We start from the raw sequence: 15,970 nt of genomic DNA on the forward strand, positions 1-15,970 counted from the left end.
AGAACCTGGAAGTAGATCCACCCCCAGTCCAGTCTTCAGAGAAGACGCCAGCCCTGGCCAACACCTTCACTGCGGCCTGTGAGCCCCCGAGATGAGGACCCACCTGAGCTGTACCCAGATTCCTGACCCACAGAAACAAGTGTCTGTTGTTTCTAGCCACTACATTTGTGGTGATTTGTTACACAGAAATCAATAACTAATAAAATAGTAAAAAAAGACACATCTAAGTAGAGCTGGACCATGTCCCACTTCCAACCAGGATCCCTCTTGTGCTTTGCAGGTGACCTCTCTCCTCTAAGGGAGGGTCCCACCAAGCTTGCCTAATGAGCTTCCCAGAAGTGTCTGTGTCCACCAGAAAAGAGCCTCAAAAGGTCAGGGACATCTCAGCATCACCTGCCAAAAAAATCATGGTGGAACCACCAGAGGCAAAGTATTGAAAGAGCAAACATTACCATTACAGTGTCAGCTAACCCTCCTCAAACATATTATTCAAAGGTGTGCTCTGATTGGGATTTCTTCTCCAGCAGGTGGTGGAGTAGGGGAGAAAGCTGACCCATGTTCAAATCTTGACACACCAATCATTAATACATGAAAAAAGAATATAATGTTTCAGTATAATGGAGACAATAGTTATCCAATAAAAGGCAACTAATATTTCACATGGTTGCCCTCGATCTTAAAAAAAAAAAAACGTACAATTTTGTTTGAAGATGTGGCGAGAGATTTCATGGTTGACCATCCTACCACTTTTTTGAGGTATTATATAAATCCAATCTTTGTTGAAGAAAGTTTGGGTGAGTGGATGGATGGACGGATGGATGGACAGATGTTTGGATGGATTGATCAACTGATCAATTGATTAATCAATTGATCTCAATGTGCCTTTTTGCCTTTTGTCCAGGCCCCAGCATGCAGAGTTCCTGAGGGCAGATGGACAGTGGCCTGGAGGAGGGACAGAGGAACCTTGTGAAGGGCAGACTGGAGGAGCACAGACTGGTCCAAACGCAAGGGCAGACACAGAGGGGAGTGGATGCTCCGTGAGCTCATGTCCATATCCTGTGGAGAGAGGACCACACAACAGCAACTGAACCCAAAGGGGCAATTTCATGCACCCTCTCCAGTAAGCTTGGCCCAGAGGACCACAGCCCCAGGGGAGGCGGCCCCTCACTGCTCCCCTGTCCCCTGTGCCATCAGTCGGGCATTGCCCTCCCACAGGGGTATGGGGATCCATATTGTTAGGGCTAGAGTCAGAGCTAGGATTGGTGTGATAATAAATATGGAGGTGAAGGATGTAGCTGGTCATAGTGGCTCTTTAGTGAATTGTTTGATTGCGTTGGCAATGGGTTGAAGTAGGCCGTGTGGTCCCACAATATTTGGTCCTTTTCGGAATTGTACGTAGGCTAGGATTTTTTGCTCTACTAATGTTAAGAATGCTACGGCTGGGCTTCCCTGTGGTTCAGTGGTTAAGAATCTGCCTGCCAATGCAGGGGACACGAGTTCGAGCCCTGGGCCAGGAAGATCCCACACGCTGCAGAGCAACTAAGCCCGTGTGCCACAACTACTGAAGCCCACCTGCCTAGAGCCCATGCTCTGCAACAAGAGAAGCCACCACAGTGAGAATCCTGTGCACGGCAATGAAGAGTAGCCCCCGCTCGCCGCAACTAGAGAAAGACCGTGAGCAGCAATGAAGACCCAACGCAGCCAAAATAAATAAATTAAATAAATAAATAAATTTATTACAAAAAAAAAAAAGAATGCTACTTCTAAAAGAATAGGAGTAACAAGCATTAGGATGTTGATTATAAACATTTTGTTAGGGAGAGGGTTTGAATCTCTGAGTATAAAAGCTTAAGTTTTATGCAATTACCGGGCTCTGCTACCCTAACTAAACCCTGGTCTCGGGTGGTTCTTTAGTGTTTGCTTACTAAGTTGAGATTATATCATTAATTGCTTTGAAGGTGCTTGTTTAAAGTGGGCCATATTTCTCTTGTCCTTTCATACCGGGGAAAATACATAATAGATAGAAACTGACCTGGATTGCTCCGGTCTGAGCTCAGATCACGTAGGACTTTAATCGTTGAACAAACAAAACTTTAATAGCAGTTACACCATTGGGGTGTCCTGATCCAACATCGAGGTCGTAAACCCTATTGTCGATATGGACTCTAGAATAGGATTGCGCTGTTATCCCTAGGGTAACTTGTTCTGTTGATCAGATTTTGGATCAATAAGTGATATTATGCTTTGACTAGTGGGTATAAGCTTTAATCACTCGGGGGTTTTTTTGTGCTCTGAGGTCACCCCAACCAAAATTGTCAACCCATGTGAAGTTTTGTTATCCCTTGGCGGTTTAACTGTGTTTTGGAGGTTGATTAATTGAAGCTCCATAGGCTCTTCTCGCCTTATTTTGTCATCACTTCTACCTCTTCACGGGGAGATCAATTTCACTGATTAAAAGTAAGAGACAGTAAAACCCTAGAGTGGCCATTCATACAAGTCCTTATTTAGAGAACAAATGATTATGCTACCTTTGCACTGTCAGGATACCACGGCCGTTTAACAACTGTCACTGGGCAGGCGGTACCTCTAATACTAGTGATGCTAGAGGTGATGGTTTTGGTAAACAGGCGGGGTTTGTGTTTGCCAAGTTCCTTTTACTTTTTTTAATCTTTCCTTGGGTGCACACCTGTGTTGGATTAACAGTATGTTTAATAAATAGTCTAGTGTTGGGTTATATTTATTTACTGTTAACTATCGTATATTATTAGTAGCTGATGTAAACTTGTGCAAGGAGAAATACTTCTTGTTACTCATATTAACAGTATCGCTTCTATAATTTTATAGATTAGTCCAGTAAAAAGCCTAGGAGCTGATTTATTTAATATTGAAATTAAGATACATTTATTGCTGAGCTTGAATTCTTTCTGAATTGGTGGCTGCTTTTAAGCCAACTATGGTGCTGTTTGTTTTTACTCTCTAGTTAAGGTTGTACCCGTTTCTAAAAAGCTGTACCTTTTTAGACTAACATTTAAATATACATTGAAACTTATAAGAGGTTCTTAGTATTATTTAACATTCAACCGAAATTCTTTTCCTGGACAACCAGCTATCACCAGGCTGGCTAGGCTTGGCACCTCTACTTGTAAATCTTCTCACTATTTTGCCACATAGATGAGTTTGTTCTAGTAACTGTTCATAAGTAGCTCGTCTGGTTTCGGGTGGTTTAACTTAAGTTCTCTTTGTTAAAATATTGCTAGTTAAATCATTATGCAAAAGGTACAAGGGATAAGCTTTGTTTTTTGTTACTTTTAATTTTTCTTTCATCATTCCCTTACGATACTTTCTCTATGGCACCATTAGTATTTAAATTTCTATCTCCTATACTTTAGATGTTAGGTGAATGTTTTATTTGATTGGTTCGTGCTAGTATGGTGGGAGGGCTGTGGGTCAGGTTTAGTTCAAGGCATTCATAGGCTATGAAATCTTCTAGGTGTAAACTAGGTGCTTTATTTAAGCTACGCTTTGGTTTATCCAAGCACATCTTCCCGTATGCTTACCTTGTTACGACTTATCTCCTCTCATATAACTGACTAGCATTTGTTAATAAGTTGTGGTTTTGTCATAGTACCTGAGGAGGGTGACGGGTCGTGTGTGTGTGTGTGTGTGTGTGTGTGTGTGTTTCATGGCTTTATTCAATTAAGCACTCTATTCTTTTTTTAACATCTTTATTGGAGTATAATTGCTTTACAGTGGTGTGTTAGTTTCTGCTTTATAACAAAGTGAATCAGCTATGCATATACATATATCCCCATATCTCCCACCCTCCCTATCCCACCCCTCTAGGTGGTCACAAAGCACCGAGCTGATCTCCCTGTGCTATGTGGCTGCTTCCCACTAGCTATCTATTTTACATTTGGTAGTATATATAAGTCCATGCCACTCTCTCACTTCGTCCCAGCTTACCCTTCCTCCTCCCCGTGTCCTCATACCTATTCTCTACGTCTGCATCTTTATTCCTGTCCTGCCCTTAAGTTCTTCAGAACCTTTTTTTTTTTTTTAGATTCCATATATATGCATTAGCATAGGGTGTTTGTTTTTCTCTTTCTGACATACTTCACTCTGTATGACAGACTCTAGGTCCATCTACCTCACTACAAGTAACTCAATTTCATTTCTTTTTATGGCTGAGTAATATTCCATTGTATACATGTGCCACATCTTTATTCATTCATCTGTCGATGGACAATTAGGTTGCTTCCATGTCCTGGCTATTGTAAATAGAGCTGCAATGAACATTGTGGTACATGGCTCTTTTTGAATTATGGTTTTCAAGCACTCTATTCTTAATTTACTACTAAATCCTCCTTTGTTTTTTAGGTTTCATAAAAACATTCATGCAGGTAAGAGTGTTCTTGGTGTAGAAAATGTAGCCCATTTCTTCCCACCCCATGGGTTAACCTTGACCCAACATTTTATGTGTTATAGTTGTGCTTACTTTTGCTCCTTTTTAGGGTCTGCTGAAGATGGCGGTATATAGACTGAATTAGCAAGGGCTGGTGAGGTTTATCAGAAGAGGGGCACCTGCCGAGAGGGTTGATGGTTTCACACAGCCTGGTGATTAAGCTCATGATCTAATGGACAGGATATGCATGTTGACTAGAATTGATTTGACTCAATCTACTATGTACTATTAATAATCTATATGTACTATGCAATACTAATAATAAGATGTACATGCCTATAAGCATGGGGTAGAGAGTGTAATGTACAATTATCCATATAATGTAATATGTACATATAAAGTATATGTACTTATTAATGTGGTAGTACAGGTATGCACGATGTACACAGTAGTTTGTGATAAAATGGACTGTTTTAATACTGATATAGTACTTAATAATTTTGTAAATGTCATAATTTCAGGGAATAGTTTAAGTAGAATTTCAGCTTTGGGTGCTGGTGGCGAAGCTTAGGGCTCCTTCCTTGAGTGTTAGGGAGGTGTGTTATTCTCCTCTTCTGGTTTACAAGACCAGGATAATGTGATATACTACAAAGACTCTTCATTTCAGGAGATTGTTTTCAATGATGCTAGTTACTGGTATTAGCACTAGAATTAAAAGAAAGTATAAAATAGATGCGAGTTGTCCGATAATGATGAAGGAGTGTCCTCCAATCCATGTGAGTGTTAGTAGGTCTGCCACTAGCACTCAAAATCAGAACTGGCTAAGGGGTCGGAATGTTATGCTTCATTGTTTGGATTTGTGGAGTATTGGGATAAATGTTAGAATCAGGATTGAGAGTAATAGGGCTAAGCCTCCTCCTAGTTTGTTGGGGATTGATCATGGAATTGCATATATGAATAGAAAGTATCACTCTGATTTAATGTGTGGTCGTGTGTTGAGTGGGTTTGCTAGGGTGTAGTTGTCGGGGTTGCCTGGCAAGTTCAGTGAAAATAAGACTAGTATTAGTGAGGCTGGGATTAGTAGTAGGGCACCTAGGATGTCTTTTGATTGTGTAATAGGGGTGGAATGGAATTTTGTCTGTGTCAGATGGGATTCCTGTGGGGTTGTTGGATCCTGTTTCGTGGAAAAATAGTAGGTGGACAGCTGCTAGCACTGTGACAATGAAGGGGAGAATAAAATGAAAAGCGAAGAATCGCATGAGTGTTGCTCTGTGTACAGAAAAGCCGCCTCAGATCCATTCGACAAGAGTAGTGCCACTGTACTGGATTGCTGAGAGCAGGTTTGTAATGACTCTCGCCCCTCAGAATGACATTTGTCCTCATGGTAGTGCATAGCCCATAAATGCAGTAGCTATGACTGTAAGTAGTAGAATAATTCCGATGCTTCATGTTTCTGGAAAGGCATAGGACCCATAATATAGGCCACGTCCTACGTGAATGTAAAGGCAGATAAAGGACATGGAAGCTCCGTTTGCATGTAGATATCGAATGATTCATCCCTAGTTAACGTCTCAACAGATGTGTGCTACTGACGAGAAGGCAGTCGTTGTGTCTGGTGTGCAGCGTATGGCTGGGAATAAGTCTGATCAGGCAAATGCCTAGTAGAGAGCCAAGATTCCATCATGATGAAATGTTTGATGGGGTTGGGAGGTCAATAAATGTATTGTTGATTTTTGTTAGTGGGTGTGTTTTTCGGGTGTTGGTCATTGGTGTTCTTATAGTTGAATGACAATGATGATTTTTCATGTCATTGGTCATGGTTGGAATCCATGTGAGAATGATGATGACGTACTTGTTTTAAGTGTTATTTTTGTGATCAGTTCTGTGAGGGTTTCTTGAAAACCTTCACCTATTTATGGGGGCTTTGGGTTGATTGTGAGTGGTGGTATTGGGTGTGGGATCGTGTTGAACTTTGGTGGTTCATTTTTAGGTTTGAGAGTGTTTTTGGCTTATTCAGGGGGGATATTAGTTGCGTTTGGCTATACGACGGCTATGACCACTGAGCAGTATCCTGAGGTTTGGGGTTCTAATAAGACTGTCTTGGGGGCATTTCTTTCAGGGTTGATAAGAGAATTTTTGATGGTATTTTATATTTTAAAGGATGAGGAGGTGGCAGTTGTGATTAAGCTCAGCGGGTTGGGAGCCTGAGTTATCTATGATACTGGTGACTCCGGCTTTTTTAGTGAGGCGGCTATAGGGACTGTGGCACTGTATAGTTACGGTACCTGGTTGGTGATTGTTACTCGTTGGTCGTTGCTTATTGGCGTTGTGGTTATTATGGAGATTACTTGTGGTAATTAAATAAAAGCACGCTAAGGGTGAGAGTAATGAGGAACGATAGGAAGTATAGTCTGATAAGGCCTTTTTGGCTTGAGATTAGCGTGGAGAACTTTAGTTGAGTAAGGGATGTGGGTTTTGGTAAAATGTTTGTTTTCTAGTCAGATTAAGTCCAAAAGGGAGGATGCTGACTTCTAGCTTAGGTTTAGGTAAGGAGGAAGACAGTACATGATGGTGGAGAAATATCCTAAGAGACTAGAGAATTCCAGGGTATGTGAGGGGTGGATGAATTTTAAGTTTTGTGTGTTAAGGTTGATTTCGAGCGCCAGTGCGAAGCCTAGGATGGTTACTGCAAGCGCAGTTAGTTCTAGATGTAAGGGTGTGGTTATTAGGGGGACGGTGGTTGGAGATAATGAGCCCAGCAAAGACATTTCCAATTAGTAGGCGTTTGACGGGGTTAATTAAGAGGGGGTTGTTTTCATCGATGGGGGTTCGGGGAAAGAAGCGGGGTTGTCCTAACAGAGCGGAGAAGATGATGTGGGCGCTATAGACAGCTGTGAGGGAGGTGGCAATTAGAGCTATTAACAGAGCTCGGGCGCTGGCGTAAGACGTACGAGCGGCTTCGATGATCAAGCCTTTAGGATAGAAGCCGGTGAGGGAAGGCATTCCTGTTAATGCCAGACACCCGATAATGAGGGCTGTTGTGGTGAAGGGTAAAGCCTTGAATAAGCCCCCTATGTTTCGAATATCTGGTTTGTCGTTCAGCCTGTGACTAATGGATCTGGAGCATATGAATAGCATGGCCTTAAAAAAAAGCATGTGTGCAGACGTGCAAGAATGCTGGATGGGGTTTGCTGATGCCGATCGTTACCATTGTTCGGCCTGATTGGCCTGAAGTGGAGAAAGTGATCATCTTTTTAATGTCATTTTGGGTGAGAGCGCATATAGCTGTGACTAGGGTGGTGAGGGATCCTAAGCACAGTGCTATTGCTGGGGTACGTTTGCTGTTTTCTGTTAAAGGGTAAAACCGAATAAGTAGGAAGGCTCCTGCCACAACTATTGTGCTTGAGTGGAGCAGGGGTGATACAGGGGTGGGGCCCTCTATTGCTGAGGGGAGTCAAGGGTGGAGTCCAAATTGGGCTGATTTTCCGGCTGTGGCTAGTACGAGTCCTATAAGGGGGAGGTTCGAGGGATTTAGGTCGAGTATAAAAATTTGTTGCAGGTCTCATGTGTTTGAGTCAAACAGGAATCATGCTATTGATATAATGAACCCGATATCCCCAATGCAGTTATATAAGATTGCCTGGAGAGCAGCTGTGTTTGCATCTGCTCCTCCATACCATCACCCAAGGAGTAGGAAGGATATCATGCCAACCCCCTCCCATCCAATAAAAAGCTGGAAGAGGTTATTGACCGTAACAAGGATTAGCATGGTGATGAGGAAGAGGAGTCGGTACTTGGAGAACCGGCTAATGTAAGGGTCTAAGTGTAGATACCATACTGAGCGCTCCGTAAGGGACCATGTAACAGACTGGTACGAATATTATTGAGAAGTAAACTTTTTTGTTTTTGTTTTTGTTTTTGCGGTACGCGGGCCTCTCACTGTTGTGGCCTCTCCCGTTGCGGAGCACAGGCTCCGGACGCGCAGGCTCAGCGGCCATGGCTCACGGGCCCAGCCGCTCCGCGGCATGTGGGATCTTCCCGGACCGGGGCACGAACCTGCATCCCCTGCATCGGCAGGCGGACTCTCAACCACTGCGCCACCAGGGAAGCCCAAGAAGTAATCTATTTTGAAGCTAAGTGTTAATTTAAGGGTTTGGACAGTGATTCAATGTCAGTTTGAAATAATTATTTCTTGGCCTGTGTGAGGAATATTATTGTTGGAACTAGGCTGGTAATGAAAGCACACGAGACAGTATTTTTTTACATATGATGGATGCTTGTCACTTTTGTAGAAATCTGTGTTAGTTATTATAATTGGGTTAATTAGTGTTAGTGTGTGACCAGAGCAAAAGAGGAAAATAGGTTTATTACTTGGAACTGCACCAGTTTTTTGGCTCCTAAGACCAATGGATAACTACTATCCTCTAAAAGCCTGAAACAGCCATCTGTTAGGCATGGGAGCATGAAGTAGCAGTTCTTCCAGTACTTTCTCGGTAAATAAGAAGCCTCAGTCTTCTGTCACTAGATTCACAATCTAGTGGTTTTTTTAAACTATATTTGCAATACAGGGGGCCCAGGATGATTTTGGGATTTAGTGACAGGAGTAGGAGGGGTAGAACGCGGAGGGCTACAGGGGCGTTTTCTCGTGTGAAGGAGGGTGTAGTATTATTAATACGGTGTGTGTATTTACTGTGTTTTCTTGTAATTAGTATGCATATAGAATATAGGGCTGTAATTACAATGTTAGCTCTCATTAAGATAATGGTCAAGTTTGATCATGAGAAGGTTGACATAACTACGAACAGTTCTCCGATTACATTAATAGTTGGGGGCGGGGCTACGTTGGTCAGGCTCGCCGGTAGTTGTCAAGTGGCTATCAGTGGGCGGAGGGTTTGTAGGCCTCAAGGGCTATGTGGCTGACAGAAGAATACGCGATAAGTGAGTTTAGGTCTGTCTGACGTAGACAGATTGAACTGGTTATGATTATCCCTCATGAGGAGAGCATCAGGAAAGGGTATGCCACGAATTCTATCTGGGGATTGGGTATTGTTGTAGCTCATAGCATGCCGTAGTCCCCGAGTTTTAGTGATGCGGCTGCAAGGACTATAGAGCCTGTGATGGGAGCTTCTACGTGTGCTTTGGTAGTCAAAGGTGGAGGCCATAGAGGGGTATTTTTACCATAAAGGCTATTGTGCAGGCTAATCTTATAAAAACATTGGATCAGGAGTTGGGTAATGCTTGGGTTCAATATTGAAGTACGAGGGAATTCAGAGAGCCCGTGGTGTTTTGCATCTATGCTAATGCCACTAGCCGCGGGAGGGATCCGACTAGTGTGTAGAATAGAAAATAGAGCCCTGCGTGGAGGCGTGCTGTTTGGTTACCTCATCGAGTGACGCCGACGAGTGTCGGAGTTAGTGTGGCCTCGAGTGTGATGTCACATAGAATTAGTTCTGTGGCGCTAAATGCTAGGGTTACAAATGCTTGTAATACGATTAGTCTAGTGGTGCATAGTTTTCTTCGGGTCAGCGATTCTTTGAGCAGGTGAGACTGACTGGCTATAATATCAGAGGTAGGAGTATATTGTCAAGATCAGTAGCGGTGCAGATAGGGAGTCGGAAAAAACTATTAATGAGAAATTAAGGCTATTGTCATTAAACTGGTTAAGAGGAAGCAGGCTTGTGAGGCTAATTAGCAGGCTATGGGTTGTCGTGTTAATTCAGATTATATTGTGTTTTGATAATCAAGTCAGTGGTATTAGTATAATCGTAGGGATAATAAATCTTAGCCTTGGAGGAGGTTAAGGGTTTGTACGTAGTCGGAGCCATACGTGTTTGATACTATTGCTAACAAGGATAATCTGCGTGCGGCTTCACGGGCTGTGAACACCCGTGGGGTGATGGGTATTACGCTGGCTGAGGTGAAGTGTGAGTTTTGGATTATTAGGGTCACCAGGATGTACAGTGATAATAGTACGTCTTCTAGACATGTTAGTGAGGACAGTAGGTGGGATCGATATATTAGCAGCCCGACAAGGGGTACCGTGAAAGCTATAATAATATTTATGTACACTAAAGACATTTGGTAATTATAAGTTTAGTCATCATCTAATGAGTCGAAATTATTTGTTTTGTTTTAAACTAAATACAGTTTAGTTCAGTCCACTCCAGTCCTTTTTGAGCTCACTGTAGGCCAGGCTAATTGCCAATAATGAGATTAAAAGTAAAACCATGGTGAGTATTGTTTTTAGATTTACTTGTTTGAGTTGCGCAGAGGAGGGGCAGTAGGAGGGCAATTTCTAGGTGGAAAAGGAGGAATGTGATTGCTACCAGGAAAAATTTTATGGAAAAAGGCAGGCGGGCGGATCCTATAGGGTCCAACGCGCATTCATAAGGGCTTGTTTTCTCTGCGTACATGTTTAGCTGGGGGAGTCAGAAGGCGATGAGTACAAGCAATGAGGCCAGTGCAGTATGTGTTAATAGGGTCAGAATCAAGTTTATTATTCTTTTTCGGGGGGGTACCAAAACTGATTACAAGTCAGTTGTACCAATTAATACTATAAGAATTCTGCGCCTCATCAATGGATAGATACGAAAAGGAAGAGTCATAAAACATCTACAGAATGTCAGTATCAAGCAGCGGCTTCAAAGCCGAAGTGGTGGTTGGGTGTGAAGTGAAATTTTAATTGGTGCAGGAAACAAACAATAAGGAAGGTGGACCCAATGATTATGCGCAGTCCGTGGAACCCTGTGGCCATGAAGAAAGTTGATCCACATAATCCATCTGAGATTGTAAATGGAGCTTCATAATACCCCAAGGCTTGTAGGAGTGTAAAATATACGCCCAGGGCAATTGTAATAAAGAGGGCTTGGAGTATGTGCTTGCGATTTCCTTCCATAAGGCTGTGGTGGGCCCAGGTGATAGACACCCAGAGGCTAATAGCACGGAAGTGTTGAGAAGCGGCACTTCTAGAGGATTTAGAGGTCGAATGCCTGTTGGTGGCCAGCACCCGCCTAATTCAGGAGTAGGGGTGAGGCTTGAGTGATAGAAGGCTCAAAAGAAGCCGGTAAAAAAGAGGACTTCTGAGACGATAAATAAGATTATCCCATATCCAAGCCCTTTTTGGACGACTGGTGTGTGATGGCCTTGGAAGGTGCTCTCTGGAATAAAACTCGTCATCACTGATATATTGTTAGAGTATTAGTTAGTAGGCCTAATATTAGTAGTATTATTGAGTTGAAGTGGAATCACATGGTTAGGCCTGATGTTATGAGGAGGGCTGAAAGGGCTCCTGTGAGAGGTCAAGGACTGGGGTTTACCATGTGATATGCGTGGGTCTGGTAGGTCATTATGTGCTGTATTGCAGATATAGGCTTACTAGGAGGGTAAACACATAGGCTGGAATTATAGCAATGGCAAATTCGAAGATGGTGAGTAGGGTGAGACGATGAATGTAATAAAAGCTGTGGCAGTGTTGATACTTATTAGTGCTAAAGTTGTCCCTCCGATTAGATGTATTAATACATGTCCCACTGTAATATTGGCTGTTAATCGCACAGCTAGTGTACCGGCTAGATAAACAGGTTGATAATTCGATAATCACTAGTATGGCGGTAAGGGAGGTGGGTGTGCCTTGTGGTAAGAAGTGAGCTAAAGACACTTTTGTTTTGTTTCAAAAACCTGTAATCACGGTGCCGGCTCATAGGGGAATGGCTATTCCACATTTATTGAGAGCTGTGAGGTGAGTGTAAATGGGTGGTGTAGTAGTCCCAGAAGGTTGGTCGACCCAATAAATAAAATGAATGATATTAGTATTAGTGGTCAAGTCTGTCCCTTGTGATTGTGGGTGCTTATTATTTTGATGTAAGTTGGACTAGTCATTGTTGAAGGGAAATTATGCGATTATTAATTAGTCGTTTTGATGTTAGAAATAAAATACTTGGAAACATAATAATTAAAATGACTACAAGGAGGCCTATTATTGTTGGGGTTATGAAAGAGGCAAATAGATTTTCGTTCATTTTGTTTCTCAATGAGTGGACTGTTTTTGCACTTTGGTGAGTGTTGACTCTGGGTTGGGGTAGTAAGTGTACTTTGAGACTTTTAGTTGAAATATAATAAACAGTGTTAGAAACATAGATGAAATGGTAGTGAATCATGTTGATGTATCTAATTGCTGCATGCCATTAAGGAGAGTCTTAGCTCTCGGTCTTTAACTTAAAAGGTTAATGCTACCTAGCTTCTTAATGAGTTTACGATATTGATGCGGATCATTTTTCAAAGTATTTTAGGGATACTAATTCAGCGACAATTGGCATGAAGCTATGGTTTGACCCACGAATCTCTGAACCCTGTGTCCGTAATGCAAACCTGGTCGCGCTGATATCAGGGTTGTTTGATCTAGACGCCCTGGGATTGCGCCCGTTTTCAGGCCTGGGGAAGGTACGGCTCCTGAGTGTAATACATCTTCGGAGGAGATTATTATTCAGAGATTGTTATTTCTATGGGCAACACTACTCGGCTATCTACTTCGAGCAGTCGTAGCTCCCCTGGTTTTAAGTCTGATGTTGGGATTATATAGGAGTCAAAATTTAAGTCTTTGTAGTCAATGTACTTATAACTTCAGTATCACTGGTGGCCTATAGTTTTTACAGTAAGAGACGCGTTGTTGATTTCATCTATCATGTAGAGGATTCGCAAGGATGGCAGGGCAATTAAACTCAAGATAATGGCCGGTAAGACGGTTCAGATGCTTTCTACTTCTTGTGCATCTATTGTGCTGGTATGTGTTAGCTTAGCTGTTAGCGTTAGTGAAATGATATAAAGAACCAGAGAGCTAATGAAGGAGACAGTTATTAGTGTGTGGTCGTGAAAGTGTAGTAATTTTTCCATGATGGGTGATGTTGCGTCTTGAAACCCTAGCTGGAAAGGATATGCCATAGAGATATACAGGATTTCCATCTGTGACTTAACTTTGACAAAATTACATAAAATTTTACTAATACCTCGTTTATGGAGAAAGATATAGTGGTTACAGTGTCCCCCTATGGACAAGGACCTTGGGGACCTCCCCCTCCAGGGTGAAGAGAGCTTCCCGGCAGTGGCTGGGGGGCAGATCCCCAAGACGATGGCAGAGACAGACAGCCCAGCACATCCAAGAGGAAGACAGCCCGAGACCTAGGACGTATGGGGCCACCGAGGGGGCCGAGCAGGGGTAGCTGTTTAGGCCAGGTCCCTGCCTCTGCTGCACCGGGCGCCCTCCAACTACCCTCCTCTCTCCCCTGTGTCCCGCCCTCCCTGCCCACCCTAAGAAGGGCGTGTGCATCTCTTCCTGGGGCCAGCAACAGGGAAGAGTTACAGGAAGAATGACCAGGTCGAGCTCTTCAGGCTGAGAGGGGGAGGGGAGGTGACCACGTAGCTTTACTGGGATTGTGTGTGTTTGCTGGGGAGGGGGCAGGGGCATGAAATTTGAGCTCACCTTTAAAGGATCTTAGGGTGGAAATACATCATCTTTCAATTAAAATTTTACTGAATTTTCACTTGAATTTCCCCATCTGCTGCCTTAATTATGCCTAACCCCGAACCGAGCTCTAAGCCATCTGTGTTCTTATCTCATTAGATTGGGGTTATTTGTGTTTGTCCGATTCCAGCAGGAAGCAGTGAGTCCCTCGCAGGGAAGAGCCGAGTCTAGGACGTTCTGGATCTTTCGAAGCCAACAGATGCCTGTCACACCACAGGGTCTCGGAAACGGTCAGTCGAGCAGATGCTTCATCAATGGTGATGTGAGGGGTGGACTGAAGCCTCTCTGTTCACTGGCCTTGAATCAGAAGTAGCAGAACCGAGACCTGGGGCTCTGGGTGGAGGCCTTGCTTGGTGAGCCCTGAGAATGGCCGGGCTAGGGCTGGGTGGTCACACGCTGGAGTGAGAAGCAGGGGTCCTTACCTGTGTGCAGATATGGCACACACACACACTGCTACAGCCAGAGCCTGGGCACTGATGGAATCAGCCTTTACTGCCCTTCACATCATGCTTGGCACACGGTAGGCGCTCAGTAGATGCTCCCAGCATGAGTGTTAGTGTGGGAAACCCTGTAACAGGGCTCACTCAACAGAAGAGAGGAGCTCTAAATCCAACCTGGGAGCCACTGGTCTCACTAAGCCCAATACATCTTACCGGGGCACAGGACAGAGCGGGCGCCCCGTTTCCTGCCCAGCGGGAGCTGCGGCCTGATGGGAACCTGTTCACTGGGGGCCCCCTAAGGGGCAGAGGCTCGTTAAAGAAAGCAGGTCACATTTCCATGTAAAACTCATAAGCTTATGTGGCACAACCAGAGAAAACAGGTGTTTTAACTGCACGAAACCAGGCATCACGGTCAAAGGAGCCACCAAAGGCACAGGCTCACAGGTCATCTGGAAAATAAAAATGTCAGCCCAGAACTGGAAGGCATTTCTGGAAATTCTGGAGAAATGGTTTCTATCACCGCAGAGAGCGTGGCTTAACACCAGGCAGCATCACAGCTCGAGCCTGAAATATTTATCAGGAGCCACTAAAATGTTTGCGAGCCCCAGGTTGCCAGGAGGCAGAGGAAGGGCAGACGCTGGAGCTGCTGGAGCTGCTGGAGCTGCTGGGCCCCAAAAGCTCGCTGCCCCCCCTTCTCCCCTTCAGGTGATCCAGAGCGGACTCCCAGGCAAAGCAGCTATTCCCTCCTCAAGGGCACCCCTACTCCCACAGGTGTGCACGGGCAGCACTCACCACGGCCAGACCTCTTACAGACATGAACTCAGGTCTCCTCCTCCCAAGGAGGCTGCCGCTACCACCACCCTGCTTCACAGTGAAGGAGTGGAGACACAGGACAGTCCAGTGGCCTGCCCCGCTGCACAGCGGCCCTGCCGCTGCCCCACACAGCTGATGCCCGGCAGCCAGCTCCAGCAGTGGCCGTGGAGTCAGGCGTCCAGTGATGGGCCTGTGGTCCCAAGTTCAAGCCCAGCCAATTGCAGGCCCCAGGCCTCCTCCCACTTCCCTCTCACCCATCACCCCCCACACACACACACGCATGCACATGCGCACACATTGCTGATTCAGAAAACTGACACAAGACTTTGGGAGAAGGGACAAGAAATGACTATTCAAATCACAAATGCCCATCAATCCACTAAAAAAAGATTTTAGCCCCCAAAAGTAGGAAAGACATCATCCAAGAATAGAGGACAGGGCTTCCCTGGTGGTGCAGTGGTTGAGAGTCTGCCTGCCGATGCAGGGGACGCGGGTTCGTGCCCCAGTCCAGGAGGATCCCACATGCCGCGGAGCGGCTGGGCCCATGAGCCATGGCCGCTGAGCCTGCGCGTCCGGAGCCTGTGCTCCGCAACGGGAGAGGCCACAACAGTGAGAGGCCCGCGTACCACAAAAAAAAAGAATAAAGGACAGAGTTTTCAGACCATCTTGCTCTTTTTGTCGCCTCACCACTCTGTCCTGGTCTGCCTGCGTCTCATCCCGCTGGCTCTGGGGGTCCCACCGTGGACCACGGGTGCAGGCGAGTGGGGCTCCGGTCAGGGAAGTGAAGGGTCACATGTG

General features: G+C 44.6%; 1 pseudogene; it reads right to left on the minus strand.

Annotated features, from left to right (window-relative positions):
• Nucleotides 1–6,746: 6,746 nt before the first annotated feature.
• Nucleotides 6,747–12,102, minus strand: LOC114896984 (annotated as a pseudogene).
• Between the last annotated feature and the right edge of the window lie 3,868 nt (nucleotides 12,103–15,970).

The sequence above is a fragment of the Monodon monoceros genome, unplaced genomic scaffold (genome assembly GCF_005190385.1).
Source record: "Monodon monoceros isolate NGI ecotype Baffin Bay Population unplaced genomic scaffold, NGI_Narwhal_1 Super_Scaffold_16, whole genome shotgun sequence".
Lineage (NCBI taxonomy): Eukaryota > Metazoa > Chordata > Mammalia > Artiodactyla > Monodontidae > Monodon > Monodon monoceros.